At 37.1% G+C, this 24,390-nt stretch overlaps 1 protein-coding gene across 3 annotated transcripts in view; it reads left to right on the top strand.

The window, feature by feature from the left end:
* Window positions 1–24,390, top strand: part of NLGN1 (neuroligin 1) — a 947,633-nt gene that overhangs the window by 147,811 nt on the left and 775,432 nt on the right. The window contains exon 1 of one of the 3 annotated variants that reach the window (XM_012807907.1): window positions 15,760–16,103. The exons of 1 other annotated variant lie outside the window; for it this stretch is intronic. The gene's annotated coding sequence lies outside the window, so the exon portion shown is untranslated. Of the gene's footprint in view, window positions 1–15,759; window positions 16,104–24,390 lie in introns of those variants that run through there. One more of the 3 variants, XM_003794287.2, reaches the window with a different exon arrangement.

The following is a 24,390-nucleotide window of genomic DNA, read 5'->3' as shown; positions in this document are numbered from 1 at the left end:
GGAGCCTGGGATTTCCACCTGGTGCTGCAAGGAGGTCTTCTTGTGGGATGGGGCCCTGGTGGTGACCAGGCCCACTCAGCCCCTGTCTCTTTCACTTCTACTAGATTATTTGTGTTTTCACATGAATTATTTGCTTACAGAGCCATGTACTTTGTTTTAAAGCTTACCTCTTACCTTTTCAAACATATTTTGAAAGCTATAAGACAAAATTATCTCAGGTCTTTCTCTATACCAGGCCAATTTAAAAAAAAAAATAGCAATGTTTACTATTAGAAAGAGCACTGGACTTGGAGTTTAAAGGTCTGATTCTAAACTTGGCAAACTTATATGTAGCTATAAGGGAGCCAATTTCCCTCTTAGATTTTTTTAAATTTAAAAAATGGAATAAATATTATCTGCCCTTCTTGTCTGAGTTTTTTTTTTTAAGTCAAATAAAATTAGTTATGTTGAAGTGCTAAGTAAATACTAAAGTATTTATAAATGACTAAAATTCTTAAGGAAAATATTACCTATGCTGAAAGACACTTCTATATATGAGAATTTCTTATATAAAAGATGCCCCTGGCACAAAGGATATGGCTATTTAATGGCAATCTCACACCTCTTATGTCACATTTTTCTTAGCTCGTGTTTCCCTACCTAGAAGTGAAATAGAAAGCTCTGTATTGAACAATTTTCTTCATAGTTTGAAAAAATTATTGGGATGAGTTTTATTAAATGAAAAATTAACATTAATAATCATTTTGTACTTCGTTGGAAAGTGGTGGTAACCTTATGTCCCAGAATGTTTCCTTGAGTTTCTCAGTAAGCCCAGGAGCAGGCATCAGGTTGGAGTACCGTGCATCATCTGTTCACAGAGCTTTTCTTACAGAGCTCTGGAGAAGCAGGTTTAGATGTCTGTTTTCTTGGGGTTGGTGATCTTTTAGTGGAGCATTTACAAACCCAGCAGGCCATTCTCTCATTATTAATAATATCAATCATCCCCAATAGCAAAACAGACATGTTTTCAGTCAGTTAAAATATCTTCTTCTACCTGGGGTGAACAGGGGAAAGACTAGAGGGTGAGGGAAATAGATGTTCTGTTTTTCTACAAATAGTGCAATCAAAACTTGTCATATTGGAGATGAGGAAAGAAAACATTTTCTCCCTCTAAGAAATTATTCATAAGATGGAATAATCTAGTTCAGAAGTGTTACCCAGGTCCTTCTGAAAGCAAACTTGGGCTCATGTCCCTAGGCCAGAGTTCAGTTTACGGAGGACTTAGTTATCATTCTGCAGAGTCTGAAATGTACCCCTGGGCCCATGTTCTTAACCAGGGCTACACACAGAAATTATCTGAGAGTGTTTTAAAGGTGCTGGTGACCTAGCCCTAGCTCCTGAGATTCTGATTTATTGGTCTTGTAGTAGCACGATGTTGGGGGACAGACACTGATATTTTTATTCCCTTCCAGGGGATTCTAATGTGCACTTCCATGAGAACCACTACTTCTGGTATTAATTAGACATATAAGTGGTTTAGTGAGATTCGTATTATAAAAAGAATATTTTGGTGTCAATGTGAGAAATGGATCAGAGGAAAGTCAGCTTGGAGGGTGGAGGTCAGTGAGGAGGCTGGCACAGCCATGCAGCTGCCAGCCCAAGTGCGTCCATGTCAGGAATTCCCCCCACGTGCAGCTTCTGCATAAAGAATCTGGCCTCTGTAAACTGCTTTTCTAACCTCAGCTGACCCAGCTACTGTCCTGTTTGCTGGTCATGCTCCCTTGGGTTTCTGACTATACCTTTCTATGCTGGTCCAATGTTTTGTTTCAGGCCAATGCTTTCCCCAGAAAACCAGGAAAGCCAACTACCACAGCAGAAACCCAGGGACTTGACAGCCTGAATGATTTGTCTCATGTGACGGGTTATTTCAGCAGGATTCTGCTAACTACCCCCAAGTCGCACCCTCACCAATACCTGCCTCTCATAGTGCCTTCAGCTTCACGCAGGAAGGAGCCATGGTATCTTTCTACCAGAACACTCACCTTGTGTTGCTTTTCAAAATAGTTGGCAGCACTGGCACAATGTGAGGCACAATGGCTAAAGCTAGCCCAAGGCCTGGTGTTATTTCTGCCTCTTGAGAAATACTAGGAGCTTTCTTTGTCTAAAAGATGATACCTTCCTTTTGGGGCGGGGGGGGGGACTGTTAATTCCATTTATGTTAACTCTTGAGCACTAAGTCATATATCCATTTATTTCAGCTCTGAGTTTATACCCTTCACTGTGAACAGGAATTAAGTACAGGAGGATTGAATTTGAACTTGACTGCAATCTCAGTTTGATCTGTTGTTAGTAATAATGCATCACTTAGTGATACTGGGTTTCAGTTTTCTGACTTGTAAAAATATGAAAAATTATATATACCCTTAACATTTGAAAGATACACATAAGTATAAGAACTGAGTCCAATATTAGTATAGAGAATGCATTTAGCAAATAAAAGTTGGCATTATTTTTGTTACTATGATTATTAAGTGTATATACCTTTAAGTCTGCTGAGAGCATAGAAGAAGGTAAAGATGTTAGTCTTTGTGGTAGCTAATCCCCATATATTTATTATGTATATTTTATGATATGTATAATAGATATATGCACTTAATTTAATAGACAGTAGAATCTCCACAGTCAACCACCTCCCTACTTTGATCACCTTCTTTTTTCTTTTTCTTTTTTTGTCCAGAGACAGAGTCTCACTATGTCACCCTCGGTAGAGTGCGGTGGCATCACAGCTCACAGCAATGTCAAATCCGGTGCTTAAGCAATTGTCTGGCCTCAGCCTCCCATGTAGCTGGGACTATAGGTACCTGCCACAATGCCCGGCTATGACTACCTTCTTAAATTGACCTAGTTTTCATAGACCAGACATGTAACACAGGTACTCAGTGGAAGACTGACCTGTATAAGTTGACCACCTCTGTAAGATGTATCTTGAGAATTTGGATTGTGACACACAATATTAATCTATCCTCTATAACTTGAACAATTGAGTCCACTCTACACCAAGAGGTAGAAGGTGTGGGCTTCGCCCCTGAGTCGTGCATACATATTACTTTTCCTTTAGAATAAATTCTTTTTTCATATTTTATTATTACCATGTGTTGGATTAGGCCAAATGTCCTCTTGTTTATTAAATGTTGTAGAAGATTTTTTCAACATGAAAGATTGGTCTGAGTTATAGTTGCATCCTATAATTACTGAAAAATTTTACAGTTAATAGAGACATTATGGCCCAAAGGGAAGAACTCAAAGAGCTGACATTGAAGGAAAAGGTTGATCTTCTAAATTTTCTGGACAGCAGCAGCCATAGAAAGGTGGCAGAATATTTTGGTATCAATAAGACCACAGTTAGCAATATCCAAAAACATGAACTTGAGTACTTGGGGAGATATGGTAAGGAAAGTGAAGACTTACAAAAGAAAAGGAGTAAAACTTCCTTTGATGAAGTCAAGGAAGCCACATTAATCTTGTTCAAACAAATGAGGGCAGTTAATGTCCAAATCTCCAGGTCTATGATCCAAGAAGTTGCAAAAAAATTTGCACAGGAATTTGGAGTGGCAGATGTCCAAGCATCAAGAGATTGGCTCAAGAAATTTAAACTGACAAGATCTCCCAGAAAGTCTCGTGTGGTGAGGCCAATGAAGATGCAGTAGACGTGGTGGGAGAGTTCATCAGAATGTGCTCAGACTTCTCCATTCTTCAAAGATAATGTCATCGTTAATGGTGACAAGTGTGGACTCTTTTTCAAGGCAACGCTTGACAAGAGCTTCGCCATCAGGGTGACAAATGAAGACTTTTCAAAGAACAAATCATAGATTTGCTTTGCACAAGCTCAGCTGGAGAGAAACTAAAACCCTTGGTGAATGATCTAAGTTGGAAAAGTCACAAGCATTCAAGAATGTGAGGCCCGAAGCCCTTCTTGTCACTTAGAGATCAAACAAATACCATGGGTGACAGGTGTCCTATTTGAGGATTGGGTAAGGGGTTATCAACTGAGAAGAGAAGAAGAAACAGTCATTACTGACAGTAGACAACTTCCCAGGCCACTCACAAATGTGAATCATCCCACAATGTGACATGAAAATTTCTCCCTTCACACATGACCTCAAAAATTCATTCTTTTGACCAAGGCATCATGGAAGCATTTAAAATGCACTACCAAGCCCAGCTCTACTGAAACACAAACCCGCAGTCACCTGTGAAGCAACTTCAGCTGTTGCATCCATTAACACTCTGGATGCTGTCCTCTGGGTCAATTCTGTTTGGAATGAAGTTTAGCCAGAAATGATACCGCAGTGTTTCAAGAAAGTTGGATTTCTCATTACTCAAGAGCATGATGGTTTGGTCCCATCAGACAGTCTATCTCCTGTGGCAGAATTCAAAGGAGTAGGTTTTGAATTAGTATTTTCATTTTCAATATTTCCATTGAAAATACTAATTCCAAACCTACTAATACTAATTCCAATGAACCTGACCCAGAAAAATTTTCCAATGATATTGATGGAAGTACAGAACAGCGTAAAAATGCTGAAGCTGCTAATGAAGTGGACAAAGCAAGTGAGTATGACACAGAAAGTGCAGAGACTCTACAACAGGCGTCCTCAAACTACGGCCTGTGGGCCACATGCAGCCCACCTAGGACATTTATCCAGCCTGCCGGGCGTTTTTGCCGCCGCTGCCTATCCTGCTTAGCAGCCGACTCGTCCCAGGGCCTGCAGTCCAGCCCTCCAACAGTCTGAGGGACAGTGAATTGGCCCCTTGTTTAAAAAGTTTGAGGATCCCTGCTCCACAAGAAGAGGATGTCAGGCATCTGATAATGCAGTTGGAGTCCTTTGCTGTGGGAAAATGCCCAGCTGTGCTGAGTGGTGTAGCCAGCATTGAGAGTGCTTTCTCCACTTAAACCAGAGGTTCTCAACCTGTGGGTCATGACCCCTTTGTTCCATTTGTAACAATGTAGCAGTTAGGAAGGTTGAGAACCACTGACTTAAACATTTGTTATGAGAATAAGAAACAGACCAAGATTGACTCTTTTTTCAGAAAGCATGATTAAAGCGTGAGAAAACAGTAAATGTATTGACTTTGCATAACACTGTATGTATGATTTTGCTGTCTTGATTATGTATGATTATGTATTATATTCTCTAATAAATGCTATATAAGAAAGTACTTGTACATGTCACTACAGTAGCCCTAGTTTCTTATGCTGACCACCTTCATATTGACCAGTTTGTTATGGTCCTTTAGGTGGTCAGTTTACAGAGGTTCTACTCTATTTAATATAACATAATTTATAATATAATTATGCATAATGTATATTATATGTATTTTAAAATAAGAGAAGTGGAGTAGGGGGATTAATAGAGGGGATGAGTAGAAGGGAGGCCGGCTATCCTGAGATTAGAGCTTAGTCTTTGTTATGTTGTTACTAGTCTTGTTTTTCTTGTTATATTTGCTTCCTGGTCAAGTTCTTAATATGTCTGGGAAGAGGAAAGATAGAGAAATAAATCTATGCATCCAAAATTAAGACTGAAGTTGAACTGCAGTTTGAGTACTGACTTATTTTAAATTTAGGTTAATTTTGAAGTTTTTTTATTAAATACACTCTTTTTATAATGCAAAATTCTTTGTAATCTGATTAAAAGTTTTAAAAAAAGCTCTTCATAACAAAAATAGAGTTGACTAATTAAAAAGAAATATTTGTAGAGCAGGAAGTTGCCCAAATATAAGGAGATCCTGATTTCTGTATCACGATAGAGGACATAGAATTAGATATTAAAATTTGCATGAACTGAATTAAAGTTTAAATTTTAATATTTCAATAATTGAAATCAAACTCTCTATTAATACAGTTTTTAAAGTGTCATTGAAAATACTAATTCCAAAACCAATCAATGTTTTTAAGTAATCTATTTAAAAGTCAACCATCCAAGGTAGTTCCTCTTAAAGCTTCCCATTCATACTTAGCAGTAAACTAATTTGCTTAATGGATAGATCCAGTTAGAAAGCAAATTATTTTGGGTGCTGCCTGTAGCTCAATGGAGTAGGGCGCCAGCCCTGTATGCCAGAGTGGTAGGTTCAAACCCAGCCCCAGCCAAAAACTGCAAAAAAAAAAAAAAAAAAAGGAAAACAAAGCAAATTCTTTTAGAAATTTTAATCTTAAAAAGGTGAAAAAGAAGAGAACATTAAGGAACATTTGCTGGATGCTACAGTAGAATGAATATTCTACTCTCAAGGGATTCACTCAACTATACCATCATTTAGCCTACACGTCACAATTTTGTACACAAGAAAAGTATGAGTGGTCTTTGCTAAAGGCCTTGAATGAAGTCCAGATAAATAATGTACATGGCACTTTTGATCTGCCAGTCCAGTAATTCTAATGAAAAAAACTTTGTTCTGACTTGACAGACACTTAGCAAACACATGTGCGCATCAGTTCTAGAATTTCAGTAATGTCAAGATTAGTAAACTTAAGTTTCAGGGATCCTGTTTAAAAACAAACCCAGTTAACAATTTTCATGACACTTTTCTATGGTGCCTTAAAGAAAATAGATATTAGTTGAACACATCTTCAAGTATTTTTAGTGAGCTAAATTAGGTAACAGATATGGAACTAAAATCCTAAAATGAATTTAAATTACCTTTAGCCTTTCTTAGCATTTCCTCCTCATCATATTCTTTTCCAATTTGAATATCATTCTTCTCTGGAGAAACTGGGAGCTAGGGTTTAATAATTTTTCTTTTTTCTTGGTCATTTGTTAATATTACATAACTGGCCCCAAGCAATGCTATTCTTATCCTGTTTGGGGCTGACATTTTATCCTGAAATTACCTGGGAAATATCTGTCTATCATTGTTGACATTCCTCACAGACATCAGTCAGTGCCATACTATGGGGTAATCACACTCTTCTTTCATGTTCGTTTTCACTTTTTGTTCTTTTTCTGATCTTTCTTTTTAAATACCTGTACAATTCTCAAATACAAGTTATCAGAAAATTTTCTATATAACCACTCTGGTTCTTTTAGATACCTTTATGATCTTTGATCTAGAATATCAGAATGATCTATGGGATAATACAAAATTTTCTTTTTAACTTGTTTTTTACAACCTAAAGCTGCACCATCAAGTTTTGAAGTGGAATTAGTCCAAGTTGAGAGGTTCTCTAAGTACAACATACACATTGGATTTTGAAGACATTGTAGTAAAACAATTAAAACATATCAATAATTTTTTTATATTGATTCCATGTTGATAATATTTTGACATATTGGGCTAAATATATTTACATTATTAATTTTAATTTGACTTGATTCTTCTTTTCCTAATGCGGATGCTAGAAAATTTAAACATTGCATGTGGCCTACATTATGTTTCTCTAGGCAGCACTGATTATTCCCAGAATATTTTTCACATTATGTATATTGGTTTCTTATTGCTGGTATAACAAAGTACCACAAATGTAGAGGGTTAAAACAACATTAATTTATTATCTTAAGGTTTGGAAGTCACAAGTCTAAATGGATTGGCAAAGGCTGTGTTCCTTTTGGAGGTTTTAGGGGAAAGTCCATTTTCTTGTTTAGCTGCCACCTGTCCTCCTTGGCTTGCGGCCCCTTCTTCCACCTTCTAAGCCAGCAGTGTAGTTTTCAAGTCTCTCCCTCTCTTTTTCTCTACTTCTTTCCTCTTCTTTTATCTCTGTTTCTGTTACCACATCTTACTCTGACTCTGACCCTTCTGCCTTTCTCTAAAAAAGACCTTTGTGATTATCTTAAATCAGTCTGGATAATCCAGAATAATCTCCCTATCTCAAAACCCTTAATGTAATCACATCTTCAAAGTCCCTTTTTCTGTGTAAAATAACATATTAAAAGGTTTCAGGCATTAGAACCTGGATATTTGGGGGGAGAGCATTGCTCCAGGCATTATATATTTAAGTTGTGCTTTCTTGATTTATTAACTATGAATTTTAAAATATGGTTGTGGCCAAATATTTAAAAAAGAATGAAACTTTATTATTTTTCCTTTTTTTTAACAATGAAACTTTAATACCAACAAGCTAACATAAAAATCCACAAGTCAGAAGTGGCAGGGCACCATGAGGTCTCATCTATAACGCCACTGGCAGTGTGACCTTAGTTAAATCATTTATGTTCTTGGGCTTTCCCTACTTAACAAAAGAATATCTTTGGCATCTATATAGACTTTAAAAATGCAATTATTTTGGCTACTGTTCAGATATACTTTGGTTGCTTTAATGATTAGTTTGAGCCCTGGTAAGATGAATTTCAGCTCTAAGGTATTTTGTGTCTTCCCCAGACTGATAAGATAATGATAAGAATGTGAATTATTATATCATATAGTGAGTTAACTTTTTGTTAATATATAAACTATCTATCCTAGTAGTCTGTCAAATATGTGACTCATAGAAAATCTTGCTTTGAACTTTTTGACATTTCGCTGCTTAGTCTACTTAAGGAACTACTTCAAGAAATCACCATTTTCCTCTTGCCTCCTCTCCTCCTAGTACAATTTAGAAACAAAGGACCAATTTGACCTTTTGTAACAAATACTACATATTAGCTTGCTTATCTCAAGGGAAGGTTTAGGAAACTCGAACAACTTATCATTAAGGGTCATATGGTTTTATAATTCTATTTAATTACCTCATTTTATTGTTTGTTTCCTGGTGATCAAAAAAAATTATTCACATACCAGCAAAGTGCAAACTCCAAAACCAAACATCGTGGAAAAATGCCATTTTGAAACATTTGTGACAAGTGTCCCATTTTGATGTGCATAATCAAAAATTAACTAAAGAGACAAATTTATGTGTTTGGAGATAGCGGCACAGGTAGATGGATAGAGAGACAGAAAGACACACACACAGATCCATTCCTTAAGGAGATGTCATTTTTAGGTTTCTTTTATTTAATATTTTGGTAATTATACAGCCAAATATTTTTGGACAGGTAGAGATGTTTATTAAATCAATTATTGAATGATAATAAAAATCTAAGCTAGTGTTTACTGCTAATTGTGTAATTCAGATAAACTCTTACCCAGAAAAGGACTAGCACCCACACCAGGCCTGTGAAGGCATTGATGACAATGCCAGGGAGAAAACTAATTTTTCTTCTAGCCTGAAATACAGAAAGTTAATTTTCATGTGGCTTTCCTATCATTAGGTTAAATTTTACAGTAAATTTTTACTAATATTGGAAACATAAACTCAAACTAATAGTCTTCAATAACTGTTAATGAATGATACTCAATAGGATGGCTTTCTGGTAGTGTTTCTTCAGCGTTAATACAGCTTAATACAATTTGTACAATTTAACTCATTCTAGACTTCACTGTAATGTTAAAATCAATCATGTACGATGAAATGAAAAGTCACTAACAAATCAAGAGATATGCTCTGAGATTTTTGTTATGGAAGGTCAGCATAAATACTATCCTATCTCACAAATATTACATGAAATCTGCATTCCAAAATAAATAAAATGTTCTACAAAATAATAGGGTATCAAACTGTGATTAGCTGAGATCTTTGAAGTTGAAAATTTATGTTTTTTAGTAAATAATACTTGTACTCAGCCACAAAAAAGTCAATCTAGTATCTTCTGTGACAACTTGGATGGAACTGGAAACCATTTTTCTAAGTGAAACCTCACGAGAATGGAGAAACAAACACTTATACTCAATACCAAATTGGATCTAATTGATTAATACTTATGTGCACATGTGGAAACGAATCTCAATGAAAACCAATATGGGGGGAGATAGAAGGTGGGGATGGGCAAGTCACACCCGTTGGGGGCACACTATGTGGGTGACGGGCACATTTATTACTTTGATTCAGTCCATCCAAAATTAAAGTATGTAAACACAACATATTTTGAAATAAAATAGTCTGAAATAAAAAAGAATACTTGTACCAATTAAATATAAGTATAAATTATAGATTTTAATAAAGAGCTGTTTCAAATAGAAACAAAACTGAATCTTAATTATTAGCATAATGGCACCAATACTTGTAAGATTTTAACATATCAGAAGGATTTTAGTTTATTTTTGAACATCTAAAGTTATTTTTGATTTAAGCCCTTTTAAGAGTTTGCTGGAAAATATGCTTCAGCTTCTCTACCCAACACTAATGAAGAAGGCCCAATACTGCATGTGGTGCGATCATCCTGAGACATCCAGTCTCCGTCACCACTCCCTTAGTTTCCATCACCAGTCTTCAGTCCATGAACGACAAAGATGCATCTGTATATTTAGCATCCAAGCAGGTGTGTTGTCCCAACACATACCTGAAATACCAGCATCACCCAGGTGTTCTGAGTAGTCTTTCCTAGTTAAGCAGGATTGAGTGAGAAGATTTCTTCCCTGTAGCAAGAACCTCTTTGTAAACAGCCACCTTTGCAGGAGTTAGACCTTGTAATGTTGCAGTGCTTTCTATTTTTATGTCTTTCATAATTTCCAACTGCTATTCATTTATATTTAAATCTTCAGCACTTAAGATGAGGTTACATTAGGGGAGTTCAGAAGATGGTAGAGGCATATTTTTTTCCAGACTTTCTTTAGAATCTTGTTTAATGTTATTTTATAGGTTATCTGTTTTCTTCAGACATTGAACAATAATCATTCACAACATTCTTACATACTATAATGTTGATGACCAGCCAGAACATAATGAAATTGACTGAGTACTAAAACATGTGAATTTATATCATTTATCAAAAATCCCCCAACTTCTTCATAACTACTTCTTTTTATTAAAACCAATGATGAAATACTTGTTTATTTGTTAGTTGAATCATACTATTTTATCACATGATCAATTTGGCATTAATCAATTAATAATTTTTACTTGATATAGAAACTAAGATACATAATTCTAACATGTTTTATACCAGAGGTGAATTTTTAGCAACATGTTTAAATTCGTATCCCCTGTAGCCCTCAGGTTGGCCAGTCTTGGCCTTTTATTTCCCATTATTCTCATTCATAGAAATTTTTTTACTTCTCTCCTCTATTAATTTCATTTTCTGAAGAGATTAGCAAGCCCATCCAATATAAAGAATAAATTTGTTTCCTTCATGTACCAACTAATTTCATTGCTTGGTGTATCAAGTCATTCGTTTGCTAATCATTTGTGTCACGAGGGGTACAAAGATTAAGTTTCTATCCTGACACTAAAGTTAGTTCCCGGGAGAGAATGGATTTGGTTAACATGTTTATCCTCAGCCTTCCTTCCTCTGGCCCCTCCTCCTCCTCCTCCTTTTACTCTTCTTCCTCCACTGACTGTCTTTCCCTGTCAACTTGTTCGCACTGACACACACTGAGAATGAACCTTCAGTTCGATATTAATATCTGACACCTGTTGAGATGAATGCTGGCGTCCTCATATACAACAATAACTACTTGTCATTTACAAACAACAAATCAATTACCAAAAGCAAGCTGAGGATCTGAGGTAGTTGGCTGTTTTAAAGTCAACTCTCCTGTGCTACACTTTGAACTGTGCTCAGTATTCAGGAGGAATTCACTAAAGGGTTGCTGAGAAAATATGTCCACCTCTCCAAATTTCAGAGATCTTTTATCTACTTCTTCCCTCTTGTCTGTTCTGTCATCAAAGGAAATTAAATTGGCATCTCACTGTTTCCTTATCACAAAGCAGCTTTGGTTATTTTCAGGAACTCTTCTGAATGGTGGCAAATTGACTGTTTGACAATTAACTCAGTCATCATCTTTCATGAGTCCAGGGTGAAGTAAGTGGTGTTAACTGCCCATTGTACTTCTGTGATTGGTTTCTAAAATTTCTTTTCTAATATTTGGTAACTTCTCACTTTTTGCATGAATTATAGAAAATAATGTGTAGAGACTTTGAAATGAGATATCCAGGTCTCATATTTCATATCCACAAAGCCTCTCTATTCGAATTTACATACATATTTTAAATACTTAGGGGGAATTTTCTTTTGTATTGTAGTTTGGCTTACAGCTATTCTGGCTTTGGTGTTTTCTAGTTGGTCAGACTGAACATATTCAATTGCCTGTTTCACAGTATTGGAGACCCTGCTGCTGTTATGAGATCAAAGGACATGCAAAAAAGACCACATTGAGGATTATGGTTGTTTTTTCATCTTTCATATTTTAACCACGCCTTCTCTCATTTGGGAGGTGATTTTGCTTGCTAGAAGGAAATTCTAATACTGTTACAGAAATAAATAAGCACCAGTATATTTTTACTTCTTAGAAAAATAAAATAGTAAAATTTTTAAAACTCTACAAAAAGGCCAGGCACCGTAGCTCATGCCTGTAATCCCAGCACTCTGGGAGGCAAAGGCAGGTGAATAGCTTGAGCTCACAGGTTGAAGAACAGCCTGAGCAAAAAGTGAGACCCCCATCTCTATTAAAAATAGAAAAACTAAGGCAAGAGGATCGCTTGAGCCCAAGAGTTGGAGGTTGCTTTGAGCTATGATGGTACAGCACCCTACTGAGGGCAACAGCTTGAGACTAGATCTCAAAAAAAGAAAGAAAGAAAGAAACAAACAAACAACTCTACCAAAAGCACATAATGAAATTCTAAATTTTGGTACTATTTTCCTTTTTATTTTGAGACAGAGTATCACTATGTCTCCCTGGGTAGAGTGCTGTAGCATCACAGCTCACAGCAACCTCTAGTTCTTGGGCTTAAGTGATTCTCTTGCCTCAGCCTCCCAGGTAGCTGGGACTAAGGTGCCCACCACAATGCCTGACTACTTTTTGGTTGTAATTGTCGTTGTTTGGCAGGCCTGGGCTAGATTTGAACCCACCAGCTCCAGTATATGTGGCCAGTGCCCAAGCCACTGAGCTACAGGCACAGAGCCATTGTACTATTTTTTCATATCTGCATATACTTAGTAAATTGTATAATTCTGTAAGGGTTCACAGGAATGATCTAGCCCATTTCTTTCATTTTAACGAAATATTTATGGCACAGGGACACATTAAACAGTAATATTAAAATCACCTTTGTCCTTAAGACTCAGGCTGAGAATAGAGCCCTGCAGATTCAGTTGCCTTCCCAATCCACTCTCTGCCATTCCTCTCAGCAGTAACCTCTACCCTGAATTTTATGTTTGACATGATCACACATGTTGATACACTTTTGCTTCATATATGTGTGCCTAAATGTGATAGATACAATTATTTTGCCTATTTTTGAATTTTGTATATAAATGGTATCCTCAGGCTCTTTTGGAAACCTGCTTTTGATTGTTGTGTTGTTCATTACATGTATTTTTGAGATTCATCCATACTCATTCATGTAGCTATAATACTTTCATTTTTCTTGTTGCTGCTTCTAATATTGCAGTATATGAATATTTTATAATTTTTTGTCCACTTATTTATCTAAAGGTTTCAGATTGCCTCCTTTTTTTCTCTTTCAAGTAATTATGCAATTAATATATCTAAAACTGGAAAGAATGGATTTTAGGACATGAGAATTTTCAACTATTATTAAATTGCTAAACTACTCTCTGAAGTTGTATTATTATATACTTGCCATGATTTCTCCACACCCTCCTCAATATTTGGTTTTGCCAGTTTTCTAACTGTAAATGAAAGTCTCATCATTATAACTTATATTTCTCTAACAACTAAGCAGATTGTGTAACTTTTTCCACACGTTTATTGGGCACTGAGACTCTTCTTTTGTCAATCAACTGTTATCTCCTTAGCCCATTCTTCTTTTCATACTTTTGATCCTTTAACATAGATTCATAAAAATTCTTTACATATTTTGGATACTAATTCTTCCTTGGTTAGGAGCACTGCAAATATCTTCTCTTAGTGTATGGTTTGACTTTTTTGACTTGCATAATTTTTTACTTTAATATAAAAAATTTACCATTTTTTCATGATAGACTTTGATTTTTATATCTTGTTTAATAAACCCTTCTCAGTCACCTTAAATCATAAAGCTAATACCCTCTAAAAGTTTTTAAGTTTTGCTATGCATCTTTAGGTTTTTAATCTATGTAAAATACATACTTAGGTATGAAATGAACTTCAGATCTAGTATTATCATTTTTTCATATGTTTAATCTAATGTCTGAATGATTCATCTTTCCTCACAGTTATCAAATGCTACCTGTTACTCATCAAGTTTCCACAAATGCATAAGTAATTTTTTAGGTTTTCTATTCTTTTCCACTGGACTGATTTCTATCCCTGAACCAAAGCTACATTACCTTAATTACTATCATTTTATATTAAGCCTTAATAGTTTATACAGAAACTCCCAGAATCTTGTTATTCAGATTGTATTGAAAACTTGTTATGCTTTGCTCATTTGAGAATTAAGTTTTCAGGTTCCATGACAAGCTGGACTGGAATCTTAATAATAATTACATTCATTTTATAGATTAATTTACAGTATTGACTCTTCCTTAGAGAAATATGTATATTTGTTGATTTATGTGGTTTTACTCCTTAATTTTAATTGATAAATTAACTGTATACCAAAAAGTGACTGCTAAGTCACAAAGCCAATTAATAGCAAAGCCAGTGGGTGCTGGAAGGTGTTTGACCCCCTAAGGGCTTGTGCAACAAAAAAACGCTTAAATAGTTAAGTGAAGAATGAAGATCTTGGAGTCCTTGCATCTACAAAACTCATCAGCATGAAAGTGAATACAACTTTTCTAGTTTACTAGGACCTTGATAATCAAAGTGTGCTCAGATGGCTTAGCAAAACAGTCCTGAAATTCAATGCCTTGACTCTTTTTCTCTGAAGCCTGTCAAAAAACAGTGGTGGTAATCATGAGGTCATTGAATTTCAAAGGACTCAGGTAAGCAACCTTGAGGCCTAGAAAATAGCCTGTAGGTCCTGCGCTGTGATCACAGGAGCATGGAGGCTATCACCTGCCTTACTGAATGAACATCAAAGGTCCAAAATAAGAAGAGATTGTCTTTTTTAAAAAGTCCATAATCATATTTCTTTAAAGGACACAAAATGTTCAGTGTTTTTCTACAAGCAGTGTATTTTGGGAAGACTGGGGCTTCTTTTACATCGACAGTTATTCAGGAAACAAATACAATTGCTTTGAAAGCACCCGGTTGCCTCAACTTGGCATTTTAGTTACAAGCTGCCATTGGGGACAATTTTGTAGAAAAAAAATGGAATACTGAGGAGACAGTAGCACAGAAGATTCAGTCTTCAAGCATTAAACAAAGAAAGAAGATCAGATGACGTATTCAGGTAGTCCTTTGCCATTCGCGTCCCCTCCCGTTGCGTCTTCTTGTTTGACTACTCACTACAGCCCCCATTATCTACTGGGGGGAGCAAAAAGGTGAGGAGGGGATGGGAGAAAGTGAGTGCCTGCAATATCGCCTCCAGCCACTAGGGGTACCTTTGTACCATTTTTCATCCTGCACCGATCTGGAGTAGAAACCTATATTAGGGTAAAACCAGGGTCCTCGGCATTTTTTGCGAGCAGTGCACCCAGAATCCGAAAAATATTTTTAAAAGGAAAGAAAGAAAGAAGCCACAGTTTTTCGGTCACCCGAACAGGGCTACAAAATCGGTCCACTGGACACCAGGACGGAGAATTCATTTTTGAGGTCAATTTCCAATCGAGATAAATCTATTGGATTAGTAGGATTATCTGATTGCAGCTGAAAGAAGTAACGTTTGATCATTTGTATTTCTTGCCTGATGGTTGGATTTCTATGGAGGTGGCTTTGGGTCGTCAGGATTCTGGATCGTGGTTGCATCTGGAAAGAAAAAAGGATCAATCGACACGTTTTGGAAGTGTCCGTGGGTGAATAAGAAGGAGGGGAGGGGTGGCAAAACCCGGGTTGCGGATGCTTAAAGAAAAAAAAGAAGAAGCGTCTTGAATCCCGAAACAAGAATCACCGGGTATTGGAGATTTCAAAAAGGCAGCTAGAAACTGGTAAATACTTGGACCATTTCAGCTTGAATTTGACAGCGAATTGGTGTAGAAACTGTCTCCTTGAATTATTAGAAGGGGACTGGGGGGAGATGAAGGGGCTCCCGCCGTGGATGTGTCTCACCGAGGGTAAGTTTGTGTCGCTTTTACTGGGAGGGGGCTGCCGGGGCGTCGGTGCCGCCGCGAGGAGGGCCGTGCGGACGCGGCGCCCGGGAACCCGGAGAGAAGGGGGTGCAGCCTCCTCGAGCGTCTAGGGGATCGCTGGGGAGCTGCCTTCCTTGGGCATAAAAGCCGTATTTTGTGGCGTCGGCAGGGGAAGCCAAGCAGCTCTCCACGATCTCCACTTTGCCCTGAAAACCCCTCAGTGGGGAGAGCCCTCTGGAATCCGCGCCTTCTCCCAGCGACACTTTAGGAGAAGAGGCAGCGGCGCCTGGTGCACCTGCTGGTAGGGCGAATAGCCGGAGTAGACCCGGCTGCCGCGTCAGCTCTGGGTCTGTGGCTGTCTAGGTTCTCGGGAAATCGTGCGGGGGGCCTGGCCATTTTCATGCTGTCTACTCTCCCTGCCTCTCCTCCGCCCCCTTCCCTCCTCCCACTTCTCTCGGCCGGACACTAAAGGGTTACAGGGTCACTGCATCGGGTAGGGACGGCAGAGCCAGTGGCCACACAAGCGTCTTGTGATTCCCTGGCATTGACTCCCCCATCCGGTCCAAGGGAACTTTCTCCGAGTTGACCAGCCCGAGACCGCGGCAGCCTTGGGGCCGGGCCCGGCGGCGAGCGCCCGGCAGCCGCGGTGTCCCTGCGTCCCTGCCCGGCCGCCTGCTCGCTGGCCGGCTTCTCCTTCCTACCCAGAGCTGCGCGCCACTTCCCAGACATTTTCTTGCAGCTGAATTCGGGGAATTACGTTTTTCTGTATAAAAATGTTTGAAAAATTGTCTCTCAAGAAAACTCATTTTTATTTGCACAAAGAAGTCAGTTTCAGCAGCTTTGATTAATCACTCGAGTAAGTGAATTAACTGACTCAGAAAACTAAAAGTTGCTTTGGAATCCAGATAAGCGTTTTATTCTGAACTAATTTTGGAGTCCACAAAGCTTCAGAACAATTACATATCCGCAACTGTGTAGATGTGTGAAGTGGGCTAATACAATTTCCCCTTTAAATGCTCTGACACTTCAGCGTCACTATTTTAGTTGGCTTTTTGCTATTTGGGGCCAATTCGTTAAATTTTAAATGTTCGGACATTCAAATGCGCTGAGATAAAACGAAGATAGACAATTGTTAAAGGATAAAATACTGCATCTTGTACATCTTGTATTTTGAACAAGAGCGTTAAGTATTTTTAAAGGGGTCTCTGTTTACGGATTGGAAATCGTGTGCTGATACCGTTATGGTTTCAGCATTGAAATCTCTCCATTACCCCTCAAGTTGTCAAAAGGCAACTCTCCAATGTCATCTGAAGCGCGTTCATTCTCCAGCACTTATTTTGGGAATTCCAGACACATCAGACATTCTGGTTATTAAAAGATGAGTCTCACCAAAATTCTACCTGGATTTGTGTGTGTATGTGCATTTCTTAAAATCTAATTTTGAAGATGAAGTAGGAAAATATAAAACTTTTGTCTCCCAAGAATTCTAAAGTGGAAAAATTAGATATTTCCTATTTCTACAGACTTCTTGTAAACGTAATTAGAGATTATAGAAGTAGCACGGAATAGTTTCTGCAAGCAGAATTGTTAATTTTAAAGAGATTTCTGAGAGGCTAGTTTTCCCTCTTTTGTGCTGCTGTGAGTCACGTGGTTCGTGTGACTGGAACTAGAAGAATGGATGTTCTGTGTATTGGTCCATCTAGCCAATTATCCCGGCTGCACAGCCCAGTAATATTCAACATCTTTTACAGAGATTAAATTGATAAAAATGGCTTGTGGCAGATAACACTGTAAATGATAATAGCATATAAATAATGAAGGTAAATGGGAAGTGGGCTGGAATTGCTCTTTTGAGCTTGTAAAGAATATGACTGCTGATATAAATAGAGATGGAGAATTTGAAACATAGAAAAGAAGCTCTTTTTAAGAGCTAATTTGCATACTTTGAAACCATTAAATCAGTGTCATCGCGCTAGCATGGAAGACTTAGCTGAACATAACGTTCGTAGTGGCCAGACAGTATTTTTATGCTTTTATTACATTCTGTCAGTGAAAACAAAAAGGGTGAATTTTTGACCTATTCTTTGTTATTATCCACTTGGGGTACTTGTGTCTCTGTTTCCTCAAGCAGTCCTTCCACGAAACTTTGGTGAACTTTGTAGGTAGTAAATCCACTTTGGAAGACCTAACAATGGAAACAAATATGTTCAAAACTTATGCCCTACAAATTTTTTAGAAGCTATGGGCAGTAAATGAAGAGTGAAATCTGCATTTAGATAAATGCTCCCTCTTAGAGTGGGTCACTCTGAGAACCATGGGACACTCCATAGAGTTCACCTGGAAAGTTACTTACATTTAGCTCTAGCTTCTTGGGATATGTATTTTTGGTAATAGTTATTAAAATGAACATGGTGGGCTTCATCAAATATGATAATTATTTGTCAGAGTAACACACACACAAAATGTTAGTTTTAGATAAAGGGATGGAAGCTCTCCACCCCAAAAATTGCAGGCACAGTTCCTAATATAAGTGACAAGAAAAATAATTGAATTCCCCAAAGCTTATTGCTATGGAAAAACTGATACTGCCATCACTGGAGCTCTAGTTGACCAGTACACCTGTCCCTCAGAAACTTCCCGTGTTCTGAGTGGCCCAGTATTCAGGAAAGGCTAACACATTGGCTATGGATCTTAGTTCTGTGATTTTTGATGCAATTAACCACATTAAATGTTATTTTACATTGACTCAATTTTTTTAAGGAAATTACTATACACTCTTAATTAAAAGCAAAATGAAAAGGGCAATTCTTTCCTAATGATTTAATGCAGTTTGATACATGGCACATCAAAGTATAAAGCTTCCATCTCTTTTGCTTTACTGAGAAATAAATAAGAACCAAACTTTCAGTTAATTTAAATTATTAATATCTCAAATTTGAAAATCCCAGAACAATAAAAAATTAGTGAACACTTACAAGCAATCTAAGCTATTCTATTTTATTACTTTTCAAATGATAATTTAAAACCCCTTGAGAGAGCTAACCTCCTAATCCTGTGGGATAACAACATTCTCAACTGTTTCTAAGAATAGTTCCTTAACGGTAACAAGTTTGTTTGGGTACTTTGGTTTTCTTATTAATGAAATCTTGTTGATAAAGTCACATGTTGCTAAGCTGCTATAAAAGAATGTAAATTATCTATTCTTTTAAGTGATGACTCCAACAAATAAACACATACATCCCCCCCCCAAAAAAAAACCCCATTAAGCAGCAAATCTGGGTGAGAGAAAGACTGGCCACTGCAAGCTTAACTGAGATGGGAGAAAACTAGTAAATCATTCCAGGCATTTGAAATTATTAGACATTTAACTTTGGGGGATTTTTATGTGAATTCCTTTTATAACAGTCAATATAATCTCTTCTGTGCCTGTTTCCGTTGTGTGTAAGAGAAATCCTAGTCAATGGCAAAACGGTTTACTACTGCCATTACTGCAGACTTTATAGATGTGAGATGTGTCAGCATGTTAGCTCCAGCAGTAATGCCTCTTTTGTGTGAAACCTTATGGGCCTTGCCGGCACTCTCTCATCCTGACACTCATAAAACGTTCAAGTCCCATATTTATTATTTAATTTTCTTCCTATATATAGCAGCAGAGCACTTCAATATATGAATATGTGGCAAAAGAAAGACATGACAGGCAAGCGTGAATGGGACTAATGAGTTTTAATAACACCCATATTAGGGACTGCTAAAGGAAGTTTAATTAAGAAAAACAAGTTGAGCATGAAATTCATTTTGGAACAAATGCAAGTTAAGTTACTACTACAGATGAAAAGTCAAAAAGCGCAGTGATATATAACAGGAAATAAAGTTCCAGCCTGAGACTAGAACAACTTAATACAATTTACATCTTAGGAATTGATTTTAAGTTAATGAACTCAGATTTGATTTATAAAATACTAGAATATATACTTTTTTTTACATTGTTTTCATTTTTCCTTGATTTCCATACCAATTTTAGTTTAGTGTTTTAGCTATGTATCCAGCCGCACTTTCTGTACTAGACCACACACTTTCTTTTTCATAAGTCTAATTTTGAGCACTGCATGTACTTAAGATTAGAACTGTCCACTGCAGCCCAGGCCATCCCTTTGGAGGTATAGTATGTGGTGCTTCGTTAGGAAAGCTATGTATTTATCTTTTTTCCTGTACATATGCTTCTGTTTAATTATGTCAAAATTTAGGAAATAAGTGATTTATTTGTTTGCTTGCTTTTCATTTATTTATTTGGTGGTGGCAATGTGGGGGTGGGGAGCAGAATTTGGGGAAGAGATACAATATCGGGCAAACGTTTTCTTACAATATGCTTTTCTTACATTTTTGTCTGTATATAAATCACAGACATTTTCTATAATTTGTGAAGAAGTCAGGTGATGGTGTGAAGGCCTGTGCTTCTCGACAACTGCCATTTTGGAAACATCCAGTTGATATGCTAATTAATTTTTTATACAGATATGTAACAGTGGTGATTCTTTTCTCTTCCTTTACATACCCAATGAATGTTGGATCTTTAGATGGGAAAAGGAGGTTAATTGCAATGTTTTAAAGTGAGTCAAAGCTTGCTGCTTTTAAATATATATATAGTCATGGTGAACACTTTCATATTGTTATATGGAGTACTCACTATACTTGGAAGGTCAACAAGGTCAAATATGACATTGAGGAAAAACTAAGTTGAGATTATCACTATTATAAATCTTTCCCATAAGGCAACCATCCCTCCAATGACAGAACTGATAGTGAAACATGGTGATTGCTACATACAGCATTGACCAATAGTCACAATATTCATACCTTGAAAATAATACATGAGCCATTGAATAGTTAACCATAGCCGTAAAAGGAATAAAAATTCCCTTCAGCAACCATTATGTTTCAAGTCAGTGCATCTGTCATTTTTAATTTAAATCTATATTACTTAGCTGTCCAAAACTTTACACACTGGTGATAGTGACATCTATCCTTTCTCTTATGGGCAAAAAAAGTCACCAGTTTCATTACCTCTTTAACCATGGTGAGTATTTTAATACATGTGTTAGGATGAGACTGATGCCAAAAATTTCTATTATTCAGAGTTGCAGGTTTAATAACAACATCTAAGGAAGAAAACATTTTACATTTTGAAAGAATGGATTAATAAATTGTGGCATATGCATACCATGGAATACTATGTAGCATTAAACAAATGGAGACTTTACCTCTTTTATGTTTACATGGATGGAGCTGGAAAATGTTCTTTTTAGTAAAGTATCTGAGGAATGGAAAAAAAATATCCAATGTACTCAGTACTAGTGTGAAATCAATATATAATCATTCACACTTGCATATGAAAAATGAAACACAACTATAGCCCAGAATGAAGGAGGGAAGGGGAGGAAGAGGGGAAGGGAGGGGTTGAGTTGATAGAGGGAGGGTTAATGGTGGGACCACACCTATGGAGCATATTGCAAGTACAACTTGGATCTATCAGGTGTAGAACACAAATGTCTTAATGCTGTAATTGGGTAAATGAGGTGAAGGCCATGTTGATTAGCAGGGTGTTAGTACTCCAATTTGTACAAATAATCAACACATTGAATCCCATAATGGCATAAATGTATTCTTGATCTACGTACAAATGACTTAATAAAAAAAAAAAAAAAACCACAGTCTGTATAACCTCTACGATGGTGGAGGGTTTTTGTCTGGTTTGTTCCAAGCTGGGGGTGCTTCTCCCTACTGCCTAGAACAGTGTATATCACATGACTAGGGACTGACAAATTTTTGTGAATGACTGAAGAGACCTGGGTTCCAGCCTAGGATGTTAGCAACAACATTCGTGACCTTTTTACTTACTGGGTCTCTTCATTTTTACTTTCCTTGTAAATGTACAGTCAGTAATTATATGAATTGATGAATACTTCGAAGTAATGTACAAAATTTCACACAGCCACATACACCTAAGGTGGCGGGTTCGAATCCCCAGCCTGGGCCCGCCAAACAACAATGATGGCTGCAACCAAAAAATGGCCAGGTGTTGTGGTGGGCGCCTGTGGTCCCAGCTACTTGGGAGGCGGAGGCAGGAGACTAGCTTGAGCCCAAGAGTTGGAGGTTGCTGTGAGCATGATGCCATGGCACTCTACCCAGGGGGATAGCTTTAGGCTCCATCTCAAAAAAACAAACAAACAAACAAAAAATTTTTACACAGAAAATGTCACATTTTAGAAGATTGAATTTTAGTCAAAGAAAAATAATAATTAAAACTTTTTTTTTTTTTGCAGTTTTTGGCCCGGGGCCAGGTTTGAACCCGCCACCTCCGGTATATGGGGCCGGCACCCTACTCCTTTGAGCCACAGGTGCCATGAATAATTGAAACTTTTTAATGATTTTTTCACGTAGAGTTTATTTACTGAATTTGATAAATTATTTAATCAAGACTTTCAGATATAATGGGATAATTTCTGCTGTAATAACTTACTGAAAGTTACTTTAGAATTCCTTTCTTCCATGAAGAAAACACGATATTATATCTCAAGGAACTCTGGAGTTACTTAAAGTCATTTCAACTGGGTAGAACATGGACAATAAGGCAATAGACTTAAAATAAAACGATGGTCAAGTATTTTTATCATTGAACACTTCATATCTTTTTCACTTTATGTCTTTTACCATTTAACACTTTATAATCTCTATTATTTAATTTAAATATAATGATGTATTTATTTAGCAACTTATACTCCATGCGTATATTAAATCTTAAATTCTATTCTTTAATGTCTTTACACAAATGCGCATTAATTTTGTTATTGTTATTAGTACTCATGGAACTGTAATATGAGAAAGAAAAAGAGTTGTGGTTATCTGAAGAGGATTGCTTTTGTAATATTCTTTCCTTTGGGACCACAGGTAGACTCTCAGCCAGGCCAGAGTTGATGGGAAGCTGTGACTGTTGCTTGGTGCCTTAGAGAAAAGTTGGCGGTATTAGCCCAGTTCCTAGTAGGCAGTTGCTCCTTAAACAATAGTCACTGCAGTGTTTGCCAATTTCAGCAGAAGCCTGGGACTGAATGGGCACAAAGGTTTAACTACTGTCTCTCTGCTAATCATCCTCCAAGGGGTCAAGATTGACACACCTTGGCACAGGGCCATACCCAGAGACTTAGCACTGTCTTTGCCAAAGTTGTACTATTCTCTGGCAACAAGGGAATTTTTAAAGAGGACTTTAATTAATCAGGGCACTAAGAATGGCAGTTTTCTACTCTTCTCAGGCACCAGCAACTCACTAAAAACAAAATAAGCTTTAGAATGAGTTGAGGATGTGGCACTCTTCTTGGGTTGTGCTGGCTGCTCCATAAAGGCACGGGCAGGTATAATTACACTGCTTCTGTAAGCAACGACTTATGACCCAATGGTGGCCCCTTTCAGACAAAATTATCAATTTAATATCAAGGGAAGTAATCAGCTCTACCTGGCTGTCTTTCCTGAGCTCTTGAGTGATTATTCATTTTCTTCCTGGGGATCACAGGGTCATCAATTGGTTTTTAAAATATGTCCTGCAGTATTTTACATATACATTAAAATTGTTGCCCATGACTTTTCAAAAACATTATGTCTCATTGATTCTTACCTCTTCATAGATTCCACTTTCCTGTACATTTGGTATCATACTTCCTAAGCAGATTCTAGTATCTAGAGATTCTACCTGAAAATAAGTTCAGTGTAAATAGAAAGTAAAATTTCTTTTATATAGTTAATGTTAGGTGGGTTTTCTTCAGCCCCCTTTTTCTTCCAAAAAAAAAAAATAAGCAAAGAAGAAACTTTCTAAAATTTAGCGATTAGTGGTAATGATGTTTATAGCAGAAATACTCAGTTGTATGATGCAAAAAGAAACGCTGTCAATTTAATCTCTTTTGCTTTTTGTGTTGTCAGAAAAGCTGTTATGGCATCTTAAAATCATATTTTTTTGCTAAACAATAATCAAATTAGCTGCCAGTTTACATAGATATCTGTGCACATTCCTCCATGATGAATTTCCTTGGTACTTTAATTTCTACCTCTTTTGAGTTTTACTTTCTTGGGGCAAGTCTAGGGTTTTTTTTTTTTGTTTGTTTGTTTGTTTTGTAGAGACAGAGTCTCACTTTTTCGCCCTCGGTAGAGTGCAGTGGAGTTGCTCCAGCAACCTTCCTGGGCTTAGGCGATTCTTCTGCCTCAGCCTCCCAAGTAGCTGGGACTACAG

This window comes from Otolemur garnettii, unplaced genomic scaffold (genome assembly GCF_000181295.1).
Source record: "Otolemur garnettii isolate 467f Iridium unplaced genomic scaffold, OtoGar3 scaffold00078, whole genome shotgun sequence".
Classification (NCBI taxonomy): domain Eukaryota; kingdom Metazoa; phylum Chordata; class Mammalia; order Primates; family Galagidae; genus Otolemur; species Otolemur garnettii.
Note: the sequence above shows the minus strand (reverse complement) of the source record. Positions and strands in the feature narration are given on the sequence as shown.